Source organism: Zingiber officinale, chromosome 3B (assembly GCF_018446385.1).
Source record: "Zingiber officinale cultivar Zhangliang chromosome 3B, Zo_v1.1, whole genome shotgun sequence".
NCBI lineage: Eukaryota > Viridiplantae > Streptophyta > Magnoliopsida > Zingiberales > Zingiberaceae > Zingiber > Zingiber officinale.
Window position 1 is genome coordinate 44,305,157 of NC_055991.1, and position 14,550 is coordinate 44,319,706.

The 14,550-nt window shown below is 42.2% G+C and overlaps 1 long non-coding RNA gene across 1 annotated transcript; it reads left to right on the forward strand.

Annotated features, from left to right (window-relative positions):
- Window positions 1-4,354: 4,354 nt before the first annotated feature.
- On the forward strand, window positions 4,355-4,932 carry LOC121968249. Its single transcript, XR_006108021.1, has 3 exons — window positions 4,355-4,525; window positions 4,602-4,694; window positions 4,876-4,932. It is a non-coding gene; the product is annotated as an uncharacterized LOC121968249 (long non-coding RNA).
- The last annotated feature ends 9,618 nt before the right edge of the window (window positions 4,933-14,550 follow it).

Here is a 14,550-nt window from a genome sequence, read left to right on the forward strand (position 1 = left end):
AGTAGGAGATCAATTTGCTCTATATTATAGAGACTCTGACCCATGGGTTATTCGTGTTTAGTTAGATATCTTGAGCATGTTTAGGTACATGACTTGTATCGACGTAGAAAGGACTGATTAGTCGTATACCATTGTTGGCTTAGTCAGTCTATAGAGGATTGATGTATCATATTTCATAGGGACTTTGACCATGGATTATCTGTACCTAGTTTGATGACTTAGAAGGTACCTTCGAATAGGATACCCTATGGTGGGGAAAAGTGTAAAGCTACCTGCTTAACACTTATGAGATATAATCGTTACTAGGGTGTATAAGTTGGAGAGTACATGCGGACATATGATTTGTACTGACGTGAGAGAGTTGAAGTTAGCTGTTTAACTTTTATGTGACCTGGTACCACGTGAAAGGGGAAGCAGAGAATGATGTTTGGAGATCAGGACTTCACTTAGTGATTTCTTAGAAGAGTTTGGAGAGAGAGTAGTTCTCTTCTTTTTTTCGGTAGCATGATGGTTTTTAAGGTGATGACTAGTAGTCTCACCTAACGTTGTTCCATGGGAGATCCTAACTCATGGATTGATTGGATATGATTAGATATTCTTGATGTACTTAGAGATCTACGAACCGTAATGAAACGGAGAAGGTGGTGTTATTTGATTAGATTATGAGGTTCGAGAAGCAAGGCGTCGATGGATAGTTATTTCGACTTAGTTTTTGGAGATAGTGCTCCTTTACCTTTGTGTGCATTGCTCGATACTGGAGGTTACTGAACCTTAGATGGAGCAATCATAGTAAGATGGGGTACAAGACAATGGTTAGACGACTCAGCTAACAGTGTCTCTATCAAGTAACTTAAGACCTGGACCACATGATCATTTTACCATGTCTTGTAGGCTATATCTCAGATTGGAGGGTTCGACCTTTTATCGATATTTGTCGAGGGGCATTTATAGGATGATTATGAGAGTTATGGAGATATCTCCTGGATGGGTAGACTCTCAGTCAGGAGGTGGTGTGAATCTTTGGACTTGGGATTGACATCCTCTTACCGTGGATATTTGAGTATCAGAAAGGATGAGAGGATGACATTTGGCGGACTTTTTGGATACATTTAGTTTGTTGGCAGTAGGTGTTGAGGGTTGGATGCTTTCCTTTTTCTCTATCAATGTTTAGGAGACTATCTAGTATGATTGATGATATTGAGGATGATTTTGATTGGTGAATATTGGGAGATTAGGTGTGGTGATATGTTATCTTTTGATGATTTATTAGTGGATATTTAACTTGATGATATACTATTTGGTACTTGAGGTTGATAATGACATGGAGTGTGGTATGTTTGTGATATATATGGATTTGTTGATTTGTAGTTCGTGATCAGATCACAGATTTGTCGGGGATCTTACGGTTGGGTGTGCCTATTGTACGGATATTGTGATTCTATGGTTTTTTTCATTTAGGCTTACAGGGTCCTAGATGTTTTATGAACTCGATGTATTTGGTATTCCTAGGGAGTTGGATCATTTTTCATTGTCTTCATTGACGATGTTGTGATATATTCCTGATCCGAGGTGGATCACGTACACTATCTTCACATAATTCTAGAGATGTTTCGACGGGAACATCTATATGTGAAGTTAGTAGTACGTATTGTGATTGTCTTTTACAAGATTTCTAGGGCACGTTGTGTTTAGTAGAGGATATTAGTGGATTCACAGAAGTCAGAGGCGATTACCAGTTAGGAGTAGTCGTAGTCTATATCAGAGACTCACTATTCCTTTAGTTTGGCTGGATATTATCAGAGATTAGTTGAAGGTTTCTTTAGCATTAGGCAGTTGATTGGACTGTCTAGGAGGGGTATGGAATTTTTCCTGAATAGATACTTACGGGATCAGTTTTAAGAGTGGAAACGAGAACTTGTTAACTGCACCGTCTTGGTTATGCTTTCTAGTGTAGATGGATTTATACTCTACACAGATGTATCGTACCTGGGGTTTGATGCAATTCCGATGTAGCATGAGCGGAGCAATCTCATGCCAGTATACCGAATTATCGTGTGATGAGAATGAGATTCTTTGATTTTCGTGGGAGATTATGTGTGTTTCTGAGTCACTTCTTATCCGGGAGAAGTTACTACAGGAAACACATTGATCTGGATTTGCGATACATTCGGGTGACACTTGATGTATGGAGACTTGGGGCATTCTTATTGGTGGAATGATATGAAGAAAGACATCACGGATTTTGTAGCTTGATGTCTAGTATGTCAGCCAGTGGAGGCTGAACATCGGAGACAAGTAGGATTGTTTCAGTAGACTCGTATTTTGGAATGAAGTTAGGAGCATGTTTTGATGGACTTTACTGTGTGATTACCCAGAACACGGAGAGGATGTGATGTTATTTGGATAATTATTGTTTGGTTGACTACCTTGCTCCTTTTCTATGGATTTGTAGGATGGATTCATTGGATTGAGTAGCAATATTATAATCTAGAGAGATTACCGGACTTTATGGTATATCTCTGAGTATTTTATTGGATGGAGATCTGTGATTTCACATCATGGTTTTGACTTGATTACAGCAGACTTTGGATTAGGAGTTTCTCTTTAGTGTGGATTTTCACCCTCAAACTGATGGGTAGTTTGAGTGCCTTATACCGATGTTGGAGGATCTATTGATGGTGGATTGTCATGCTTGGATATATGTTCATGATACTTGGATGGAGTGGTATATGAGGTTGTTGCTTAGTTGTTACCCTTAGATGAGGATCCTTGAGTTGAGTAGGAAATTTGGTGACCAAATTTTTATTAGTGGGGGAGAATGTAAGATACCGCAAAAATTTAAATAATAAATGTTATTGGACGAAAAATCTTATTGGATTTTTTGGAGATTTTTAGAAATTTTTCGGGAATTAAACGGAGTCTGTTATGCCCCATTTTGAGGGGATGGATTCGGGGCTAGGTGGAGGCCTGTTTGGAGCACCATTTAGTTGGGAGTTGATTGTTTTAATTAACCTAAGGTTATATTTAATTACTTAGGTTTTATTTTCGATTTTTCCCGAATTCCTTCTCATTTTTTTCTCGATCCTTCTTCTTCCTCCTCTCGCGTCTCAGCTCGATGTCGTTGACGCCGAGTTCTCCCCACGCCACGCCACGCAACGCCACTGGATCACTGCGAGCTCACTGCCGATAGGAGTCTTTCCCTTCGCTTGCTCTACCGACGCCCCCTCCTCCCTTCCTCTCTCTCGTGTCTCTGCCCTAGATCGCCGATGGAGAGGTTTCTTCCACTGCGATCGCGTTCTTGCCGAGTCACCGGAGGAAGGCCGCTGGAGCTCGAAGGGTACCGATCATCTCCGGCTGAGCAGGCATCTTGGTGGTTGTTTAATTTCTTGCGGGCGATCGATGTCGATCCGGCGGAGCTAGGGCACAGCAGGGGGGATTTAACTCACGTCCCCATCCGATCGATTCCTTTCGATACTCCTCCACAGTCTATTCACAGTAGAATGTCTGGACCGTCACTAGCTAGAGCAGATCTTGATCTCCTCCATTTCTTGCGGCTGATTGATTCTCGGCTGAGGGATTAGGGATCAATTGAGGTGAGCAATGTCTCTGTTTATTAGAGTTTCAGCAAAATAGACTCTACATGTAAAATACCGAAAAATAGGCGAATATTAATAAGGGAATTTTTCGAAATTTTTGGAAATTTTTCGGGAATTTTTCGGAGCTCGTATGGACGAGTTAACGGGGACAAAAACGGAGCCCGGAAAAGCCTATTTTGGCTACCCCATTTAAATGAGAAAAAGTTGAATTTTTTTTCTCATTTCTTTTCCTTTATTTAATTTTCCTTTTCCTTCATTTTTTCGCCGTTTCCTGTGCTTCTTCTCCCCGAAATCGCTCGCGCCTCTCCTTGCCCTAACCTCCTCTGCGCCAATACCAGCCGCCTCCTCCTTTTCTCCGAGGCCGAAGCCTTTTTCCCTCTGCCCCTTTCCATTGCCGCCGACCCGAGTAGCACCGCTGCAAACCGAGCCCTAGCCTCAACGATCTCCTCTTAGCGCCAGCCGTGCCCTAGATGCATCACCGGCCTTCTCCAGGCTGAGCTCTGCACAGAGCCACCGCTGACCTAGCACCGCCGCCTTCTTTTGCCGACTCTGCCGATCCCATGCCGCTGCCCTCTCTGGACCGAAGCAGCGTCGGCCACCGAGACTCCCTCTCTTCTCCTCAAGTCCAACGAGCCACCATCGGACACCTTTGCTCTCGGCCCCATCGCGGTGATCAGTAGCCACTGGACGTCGACGCGCAGAGATTACACCGTGCCCTAGTCCTCCATCTCGCTGGCACCCAGTGCCACTGCCGGTGTTCTCCCGTGCCTGAGCTTCATCTCCTCTTCAGAGTAAGGTTGTTCGGATGAGGTAACAACAAGTGATTCCAGCAGTGATTCGGCAGTGTAATTTAAGGTTTCCAGCAGCAATCAACCCTTGTTGGCAGTAACAAACCTTCAGTGGATCAGTGATTCCTGCTGTGAATTTAGGTAAGGTTTAGATGGTATAATTTTTACTGAGTTTGGGTTTAATTTGATTAATGAAGGTGTTGGAATTGTGATTTAGGTTTATCGGTTTGGGAGATTTGCAATTTAATCTTGCTCCGACTGTTGATTTACAGTAGCAACGTTTCCAACCAGATTTGGACAAGTTGTAGAGGTAAGTTTGTATATGTACTAGATTTCATTCTAGTTGTGGACTTGTTAGGGTGCCCTAATTCTATTTAATCGTGATATGTGGCTTGAGTGGATTTGGGTTTTACCCTAATTTAGCCTTAAGGATTTTATTTAGCTATACATTTGAGTTAGCTAAATAAATTATGTTTATATTGGTTATACAGGACCTTGACGCGAGACGAGTATCTCGGAGTCAGATTGGACCTTTCTATTTTCGGAGGCGGGTACTTTTGACTTATTGTCTTTGATATGCTTAGTAATGAATTTAACAATTTGCATTAATTGTGTTTTCTTATTTGTTTCAGTTAATCACTACCCGATACATGCTACTTGCTTGATTGATTGTTTATTTGCATCTCGTATTGATACCTATCTGATTTCACATGCTCATGGGTAGTGATATAACCATGTTTTACCATGTCAGGACCTAGGTTTGATACCTTATGTGATCAGTATACCTTGATATGATTTATTTACTTTGGTGCACATTATCATATGTCCAGAGATTGATTTAGCATATTACCATGCTTAGTGACATGCACCATTCGCATGATTGCATGCTGTGTGAGAGATTGCTCCATTATTGTCGAGCACTTTGCCAGTTTTCATCACTGTTCGGTGCTCCGTTGTGACGCTCATGGGTAGCGTGACACAGCGTGGTAGCACGTCAGTTTGACTCTTCCGGTGCTCCGTTGATCCGCTCATGGGTAGTGTGACGCAGCGTGTAGCACGTTAGAGATTCCTCCCCATCATAGCGTACCGGGAGATGAGAGCATTGCACTCCCTCATTTATGATTTGGGGTAGGAGTACGTATGTACTCCGACAGCATCCCGTCCACTCCATCACTCATCAGGAGTAGTGTTGCGGAGTGCACGGTCGTCACAGCCCTACCCACTCGGTCCCACTTTTGTTATGAGTTGGCTGACTGGCGTCAGGGGTGACCATGACATTGACATCATATGCATGATGCATTTTATTGTTTGTGATTGTGTTTGTTGCATTTATATGCTGCATATTGTTTGGATACCTATGTTTGACATGCATACAGGTCTTCTATACCTTTCGGACTGTTTGTCCTTATACCGGGTCCTGGTTAGTACAGATTCTCTCCTGTCTACTTTGGTTTGCATTTACCTTTATTTTTATCAGGAAACTGTACGCATGATTAGTGCTAGGTGTTATTTCTTTACTTTGCATATCAATTGTACCTGCTGAGTGTTGGACTCACCCCGCCTCCATTGTTGTTATATTTCAGGATGATGCTGTCAGGAGAGAGTTCTAGTTGCTGGTCCCCTGAAGATCCGAAGACTTATGGATCTACTGGTTTTGTTTGTTTCCTTTTTGACTATGTTATAGACTTGGTTTGTTTGGATACTTGGACTTTGTATGGATTTTGAGATGTTGATGGATTTTTGGTATGATTTGGATTTTATTTTACTACATGCCTGCCTGGACGGCAGAAGAGGTGAGTTCGTCGGCTTTAAGATTTACGAGTGTAGTTGAGTAGGGTGGATTTCGAGTCAGAGTGATATTGTTTGTAATTACTATTATTAACTGCGTGGTTGTGACAGCCAGAGGCTGAATATCTATATAAAATGCGTGGTGATTGTTTTTATTTGTGTTATTATTCCAGCCGCATGTGGCTGAGGTATATAGTGCTTGTAGAAAAGTTTCAGATTGTCCGCCGTACAGGGGAGATGCTGTCGAAATTTCTTCGGACAGAGACTCCTCTGGGGCGTGACAATTTAGTGGTATCAGAGCTCAAGTTTTGTGATTCTTGTTTTCGTATTTTGGATATTTGGAATAACCTGATACCAATTTATTTGGTATCAAAGCGCCAAAGTTCGGCGACGCTTGTTGGATTTCCGTGTTTTGGATTTCCGAGATTTGTCTGATGACAATTTATTGGTATCAGAGCAGGGTTATGATACCTGCTGTTGGTGTTCTGGAGATTTATCGGATACCTATTGTTGGTATTCTGGATATTTGGGTTAGCCAGGTTTGCGAGTCAAACTGGGCATTTTCGGATTTTCGATATGGTTATGTTTCGGATTTCCGTTTCGGATTTATATGGATTTCCGGCGATTTTCTCGTTCGGAATTTTGAGGTTAGAAGTTGGGGACTGGACAGCGATGGAACATCCCCAGACGGCAAATAGGTATGATGTTTATTTTATGATGGTTAGGACATCTATTAGCACTTTATCTTTATTACCTGTCTGGTTGTTGTAGCCATATTACGTGTGATGGGTTAGCCACTGATCTTGGTCGACCCTAATTAAGATCAAGGATTATAGTCTCTGGTGATTTTATATATCTTACCACCAGTAGTTTTAGCTTCTGTTACTACTATTAGGAGATGGAGGCACATATCAGCCTCTGCTATTGTTAGCTGGGTAATGGATGATACTTATATATTCCTGTGGACTTAGCCAGTAGAGTTTTTATACTCGTATCTTTTGGATATTAGGGTATCTGATACGATGAAAATTGGTCATTGGAGAGTTATCATGTTTGATCATTGTTGAGAATGATTTGAGGTTTAGGGATATTGGGAGATCAGATATTGTGATATGTTTATTTCTAATGGTTTGTGAGAGTAAATGTTATGTGGTTGTCTGATGATCTATTACTGGATATTTGTTTTTGATGATCTATTAGTGTCAACTATTTTGATGATCTATTATTTGGGTTGTCGTTGATGGTGACATAGTGAGTGTCATATATGATATTCACATGTTTGATGATTATAATTCGTGATCAGATTATAAATTGGGTGCTAGAGAGTTTATGGTTCAGAGTGCCTATGAGATCTTAATAAATCTGGTTAGTTGTGGTTAGTTAACAGGATGATAAAAATTGATATTTGTTTCATCTGATATTGAACTATGTGGATAAATAATGATTGATGTTTTGAATGCTAAATTGCCCTCATGGGAGTAGAGACTGATTCATCTGATATTATGTGGGCTGATATTTTTGAGGATAAAAATGAGAGTGTCTTGATATTCTTGAAATCTGACTTTATCTTTTGGGTTGTACACATTTATACATATGATTATTGTGGGTTTCTAGTAGATTATACTCGAGTGGTTAGACATACATGTCTGATTGTTTATTGGAGGTATTTGTCAATAAAAACTATGTTGTGGAATGTGCACATATGTTTGAGTGTTTTATTGGATGTATCTTATCGATTCAATCTGAGTTGTGATATGTACAGATGTGTTCGGTGTAATATTTGAGGTATCTTGTTTATTATATGATTGTTCTGAGAGTATACTCGTGTCGATTATGATTTATTGGAAGTATTACGTTGATTATACTCTTGGCATAGGTGTATATATGCCATGTGAGGTTGTTTGAGGTGTATTGTCGATTATACCTATGTTGATATATGCACACGGGTTTGATAGGTATTTTTGGAGGTATCACACTGATTTATACCTATGCTATGAGTGTGTTTGGTGTGTATAAATTGGAGGATTATGTCGATTATACATATGTTGTGTGTGCATGTGTACCAGGTGTATAGTGGGTAGCATCATGATGATTCTACCTATGTTGAATGTAGAATGCTGAGTGTCTACATTATGTTATTGGTTGTATAACCCTGTCAACTAATTCTCTTATTAGTGGGTGACCAACCCACCAGGATGATGATAGAGTTGACTATAGATTTGATTTGTTTACTAGGTTGTTTATACCTTTGGCTGCCTACAGTGATATGTGGTTGAGTGATCTCGTGCAGCCTCTAGTTGGATAGTTAGGTGCCTTGGACACTTATGGATCGTTTGTGGTGGAGTGGAGTTCCCACATATACATATTTCGGATTGCTTGTAGCGGAGCATTGCTCCCATATCTATTGCAGATACATGTTATAGATTATTTGTAGTGGAGTGTTACTCCTACATATTGAGGATTTCTTGTGGTAGAGCGTTGCTCCCACATATGTGGTATTTTCTGTGATGGAGCGTTGTTCTCACACTGGAGGATCTATGCTTAGATGATTTATATCGTTGGTGATCATATTTCAGATTTATTGTCGAGGATCTTATGGTTAGAAATGTCTGTGATATGGACATTATGTGTCATGATTTTACCATTAGGGTTTGGGAAGCCTTAGAGGTTTTCAGAGACTTGATGATTTTGGTATTCCCAGGATGTTTGGATCGGTTTTCATTGTCTTTATTGACGGTGTTGTGATCTATTTCGGATCCACGATGAGTTACGCACTTCATCTTTGTATAGTTCTAGAGATGCTTCGATGGAAACGTCTAGATGTGAAGATCAGTAGTGCGTATTTTGGTTGTCTTCTGTGAGATGTTTGAGACACACGGTCATAAGTAGGAGTATATCGTGGTTCCACAGGAGATCGAGGTTGTTACCGTTGGGAGTAGACGGAGTCTATAGAAGAGGCTCGCAACTTCCTTTGTTTGGCCCGATATTTCCGGGTATACGTTGAGGGTTTCTCACGGATTGCTATGCTACTTACACGCCTGACCAGGAAAGGCGTAAAGTTCACTTGGACTGAGGATGGCAAGACCAGCTTCTAGGAGCTGAAGCGGAGATTAGTGTCGGCTCCGATTTTGGGTTTTACCTTCTGGAGAGGACGGATATGTCCTCTACACCGACACATCTATTCCGGGTTTGAGCGCTGTTCTGATGCAGCACGATATGGTAATCTCCTATGCTTCTCGTCGGTTGAAGGAGCATGAGAAGAACTACCCTGTACGTGATCTGGAGCAAGTCGCCATTATTTTTGCCTTGAAGATTTAGCGACATTATTTATATGGCGTTACATTTGAGATTCTCACTGATCTTAAGAGTCACAAATATCTGTTTTCTTAAAAGGAACTTAATCTCCGACAGAGGAGATGGATGGAGTTCCTGAAGGATTATGATTGTATCATTAGCTATTACCCAGGAAGAGCTAATGTGGTTGTCGATGCGCTTAGCAGGAAGTCCGGAGGGACTTTAGCTTGCCACCGAGTTGTGGTCACAGACTTGATTTAAGGTTCCTCCGATTTGGTCTTTGAGGGGTAAGGACAGACAGAGTAGGGTACTTTGGTACCATGGGTGCTCAGTCGTTGATCAGGACGAGGATACGAGAGCCCTAGGCTGCTGATCAGTATTTGCAATTTATTTGCAGCCAGATAGCTTCCGGGCAGCAGACCGAGTTCACACGAGACGAGGAGGGTGTTATTCACTTCCGAGGCAGATTATGCGTACTTCAGTCTCATCTGGTCTTATAGGAGCTACTTCAGGAGGCTCATCGCTCTCGATTTACGATCCATCCAGGCGGGACCCGTATGTATCGAGACGAGATGTTTCTATTGGTGGAACAACATGAAGGACGACATGAAAGAAGACATCGCGGATTTTGTAGCTAGATGTCTTGTCTGTCAGCAAATAAAGGCCGAGCACCAGAGACCTGCCGGCTTACTTCAGCAGATTCCTAATCCTGAGTGGAAATGAGAACACGTTACTATGGATTTTATAGTAGGTTTACCGAGGACACGACGAGACCATAACGCGATTTGGGTAATCGTTGATCGATTAACCAAATCCGCGTACTCTTTAGCGATCCGGAAGACTGATTTCCTGGATCGATTAATAGATCTGTTTTGCTGGGAGATTATCAGATCACGTGGTATTCCATTGACTATTATTTCGGATAGACTCTTGGTTCACGTCTCGTTTCTGGTAGAGTCTGCAGCAGGCTTTGGGCACGCAGCTCCGTTTCAGTACAACTTTCCATCCGCAGACAGATGGACAGTCAGTGTGGACCATACAGATTCTAGAGGATTTGTTGAGGTCATGTATGTTGGATTTTTTTTAGAGGCAGTTGGGAGGACCATTTTCCATTGGTAGTGTTCGCCTACAACAACGGTTTGTATTTAGCTATCCAGATGACACCGTTTGAAGCGTTGTATGGTAGGCTTTGTCGGATACCCACCCTCTGGGATGAGGTTGGGGAGGCCCAGTTGTTGGGACCTTATAGAGCTCAGCATGAGGCAGAGTTGGTCCATACTATCAGACAGAGGATGTCAGAGGGATAAGACTGCCAGAAGAGTTATGCTGACCGGAGTCGGAGACTCTTAGAGTTCTCTATTTGCGACCATGTATTTCTGGGAGTTTCACCCGCAAAAGGGGTGAAGAGATTTGGCTTCAGAGGTAAGCTAGCTCCACGATACATTGGACCATTCTAGATCTCGGAAAGGATAGGAGCGGTAGCTTACCGGTTGGCACTGCCACCGTCCTTGGCAGGAGGGCACGATGTATTCCACGTATCTATGCCGAGGAGATACGTACCCGAACCGACACATGTGCTGACAGATATCTCAGTTTCAGTACAACCTAGCGTCACTTATGAGGAGGTTTCGGTACGGATTCTTGACCGGAAAAAGCGTCAGTTGTGGAACAAGACTATCCGGCTTGTTAAGGTCGGATGGTAGTATCTTTCGGATGAGGAGGCTACTTGGGAGCTCGAGGATACTATCCGAGCTCGATATCCCCATCTTTTCACTTGAGGTATGTGATTTGTTTACCGTTCAGCATTTATGCTTTATATCTGTTGTTAGTACTTGCTGATAGTAGAAACAAAATTTGGGGACCAAATTTTTATTAGTGGGGGAGAATGTAAAATACCGAAAAATAGGCGAATATTAATAAGGGAATTTTCCGTAATTTTTGGAAATTTTTCGGGAATTTTTCGGAGCTCGTAAGGACGAGTTAACGGGGACAAAAACGGAGCCCTGAAAAACGTGTTTTGGCTACCCCATTTAAATGAGGAAAAGTTGAATTTTTTTTCTCATTTCTTTTCCTTTATTTAATTTTCCTTTTCCTTCATTTTTTCGTCGTTTCCTGTGCTTCTTCTCCCCGAAACCGCTCGCGCCTCTCCTTGCCCTAACTTCCTCTGCGCCGATACCAGCCACCTCCTCCTTTTCTCCGAGGCCGAAGCCTTTTTCCCTCTGCCCCTTTCCAGCGCCGCCGACCCGAGTAGCACCGCCGCAAACCGAGCCCTAGCCTCTCCGATCTCCTCTTAGCGCCAACCGTGCCCTAGATCCATCACCGGTCTTCTCCACGCTGAGCTCTGCACAGAGCCACCGCTGACCTAGCACCGCCGCCTTCTTTTGCCGACTCTGCCGATCCCTTGCCGTTGCCCTCTCTGGACTGAAGCAACGTCGGCCACCGAGACTCCCTCTCTTCTCCTCTAGTCCGACGAGCCACCGTCGGACACCTTTTCTCTCGGCCCCATCGCGGTGATCAGTAGCCACTGGACGTCGACGTGCAGAGATTACACCGTGCCCTAGTCCTCCATCTCGCTGGCACCCGAGTACCACTGCCGGTGTTCTCCCGTGCCTGAGCTTCATCTCCTCTTCAGAGTAAGGTTGTTCGGATGAGGTAACAACAAGTGATTCCAGCAGTGATTCGGCAGTGTAATTTAAGGTTTCCAGCAGCAATCAACCCTTGTTGGCAGTAACAAACCTTTGTGAATTTAGGTAAGGTGTAGATGGTATAATTTTTACTGAGTTTGGGTTTAATTTGATTAATGAAGGTGTTGGAATTGTGATTTAGGTTTATCGGTTTGGGAGATTTGCAATTTAATCTTGCTCCGACTGTTGATTTACAGTAGCAACGTTTCCAACCAGATTTGGACAAGTTGTAGAGGTAAGTTTGTATATGTACTAGATTTCATTCTAGTTGTGGACTTGTTAGGGTGCCCTAATTCTATTTAATCGTGATATGTGGCTTGAGTGGATTTGGGTTTTACCCTAATTTAGCCTTAAGGATTTTATTTAGCTATACATTTGAGTTAGCTAAATAAATTATGTTTATATTGGTTATACAGGACCTTGACGCGAGACGAGGATCTCGGAGTTAGATTGGACCTTTCTATTTTCGGAGGCGGGTACTTTTGACTTATTGTCTTTGATATGCTTAGTAATGAAATTAACAATTTGCATTAATTGTGTTTTCTTATTTGTTTCGATTAATCACTACCCGATACATGCTACCTGCTTGATTTATTGTTTATTTGCATCTCGTATTGATACCTATCTGATTTCACATGCTCATGGGTAGTGATATAACCATGTTTTACCATGTCAGGACCTAGGTTTGATACCTTATGTGATCAGTTTACCTTGATATGATTTATTTACTTTGGTGCACATTATCATATGTCCAGAGATTGATTTAGCATATTACCTTGCTTAGTGACATGCACCATTCGCATGATTGCATGCTGTGTGAGAGATTGCTCCATTATTGTCGAGCACTTTGCCAGTTTTCATCACTGTTCGGTGCTCCGTTGTGACGCTCATGGGTAGCGTGACACAGCGTGGTAGCACGTCAGTTTGACTCTTCCGGTGCTCCGTTGATCCGCTCATGGGTAGTGTGACGCAGCGTGTAGCACGTTAGAGATTCCTCCCCGTCATAGCGTACCGGGAGATGAGAGCATTGCGCTCCCCCATTTATGATTTGGAGTAGGAGTACGTATGTACTCCGACAGCATCCCGTCCACTCGATCACTCATCAGGAGTAGTGTTGCGGAGTGCACGGTCGTCACAGCCCTACCCACTCGGTCCCACTTTTGTTATGAGTTGGCTGACTGGCGTCAGGGGTGACCATGACATTGGCATCATATGCATGATGCATTTTATTGTTTGTGATTGTGTTTGCTGCATTTATATGCTGCATATTGTTTGGATACCTATGTTTGACATGCATACAGGTCTTCTATACCTTTCGGACTGTTTGTCCTTATACCGGGTCCTCGTTAGTACAGATTCTCTCCTGTCTACTTTGGTTTGCATTTACCTTTATTTTTATCAGGAGACTGTACGCATGATTAGTGCTAGGTGTTATTTCTTTACTTTGCATATCAATTGTACCTGCTGAGTGTTGGACTCACCCCGCCTCCATTGTTGTTATATTTCAGGATGATGCTGTCAGGAGAGAGTTCTAGTTGCTGGTCCCCTGAAGATCCAAAGACTTATGGATCTACTGGTTTTGTTTGTTTCCTTTTTGACTATGTTATAGACTTGGTTTGTTTGGATACTTGGACTTTGTATGGATTTTGAGATGTTGATGGATTTTTGGTATGATTTGGATTTTATTTTACTACATGCCTGCCTGGACGGCAGAAGAGGTGAGTTCGTCGGCTTTAAGATTTACGAGTGTAATTGAGTAGGGTGGATTTCGAGTCAGAGTGATATTGTTTGTAATTACTATTATTAACTGCGTGGTTGTGACAGCCAGAGGCTGAATATCTATATAAACTGCGTGGTGATTGTTTTTATTTGTGTTATTATTCCAGCCGCATGTGGCTGAGGTATATAGTGCTTGTAGAAAAGTTTCAGATTGTCCGCCGTACAGGTGAGATGCTGTCGAAATTTCTTCGGACAGAGACTCCTCTGGGGCGTGACACTATAGCTAGGTTCTGGGTTAATTTTGGAAAGAATTGGTGTAGGGCTTCTTTGGTAGCTGTCGGCAGAGGTCTTGTTGGACTGTGAGATTCAGGATTTGCTGCCATCTCTCAAGGTAAGTGTCTTCCAGTGATGTACTACTGGTTTTCTTATTAGGGTGCTACTCTATTATGTTTTCTAATGGATTGTAGAATTGATTCTTGATGTTAGTAGATGGCACGTAGATTAAATGATGGTGTTAAATGAATTAAATGATTAGAATTTGGGATTTGGTTGTGATAAGTTGATTTGTGATGGTTATTTGGTGAATGATTTATGTAAATGGATACATGATCATTATTGGTATGTGTTGGATTGATTGGGGTTTGTATTGGGTTGGAATTTATAGATATGATGATTGGTTGA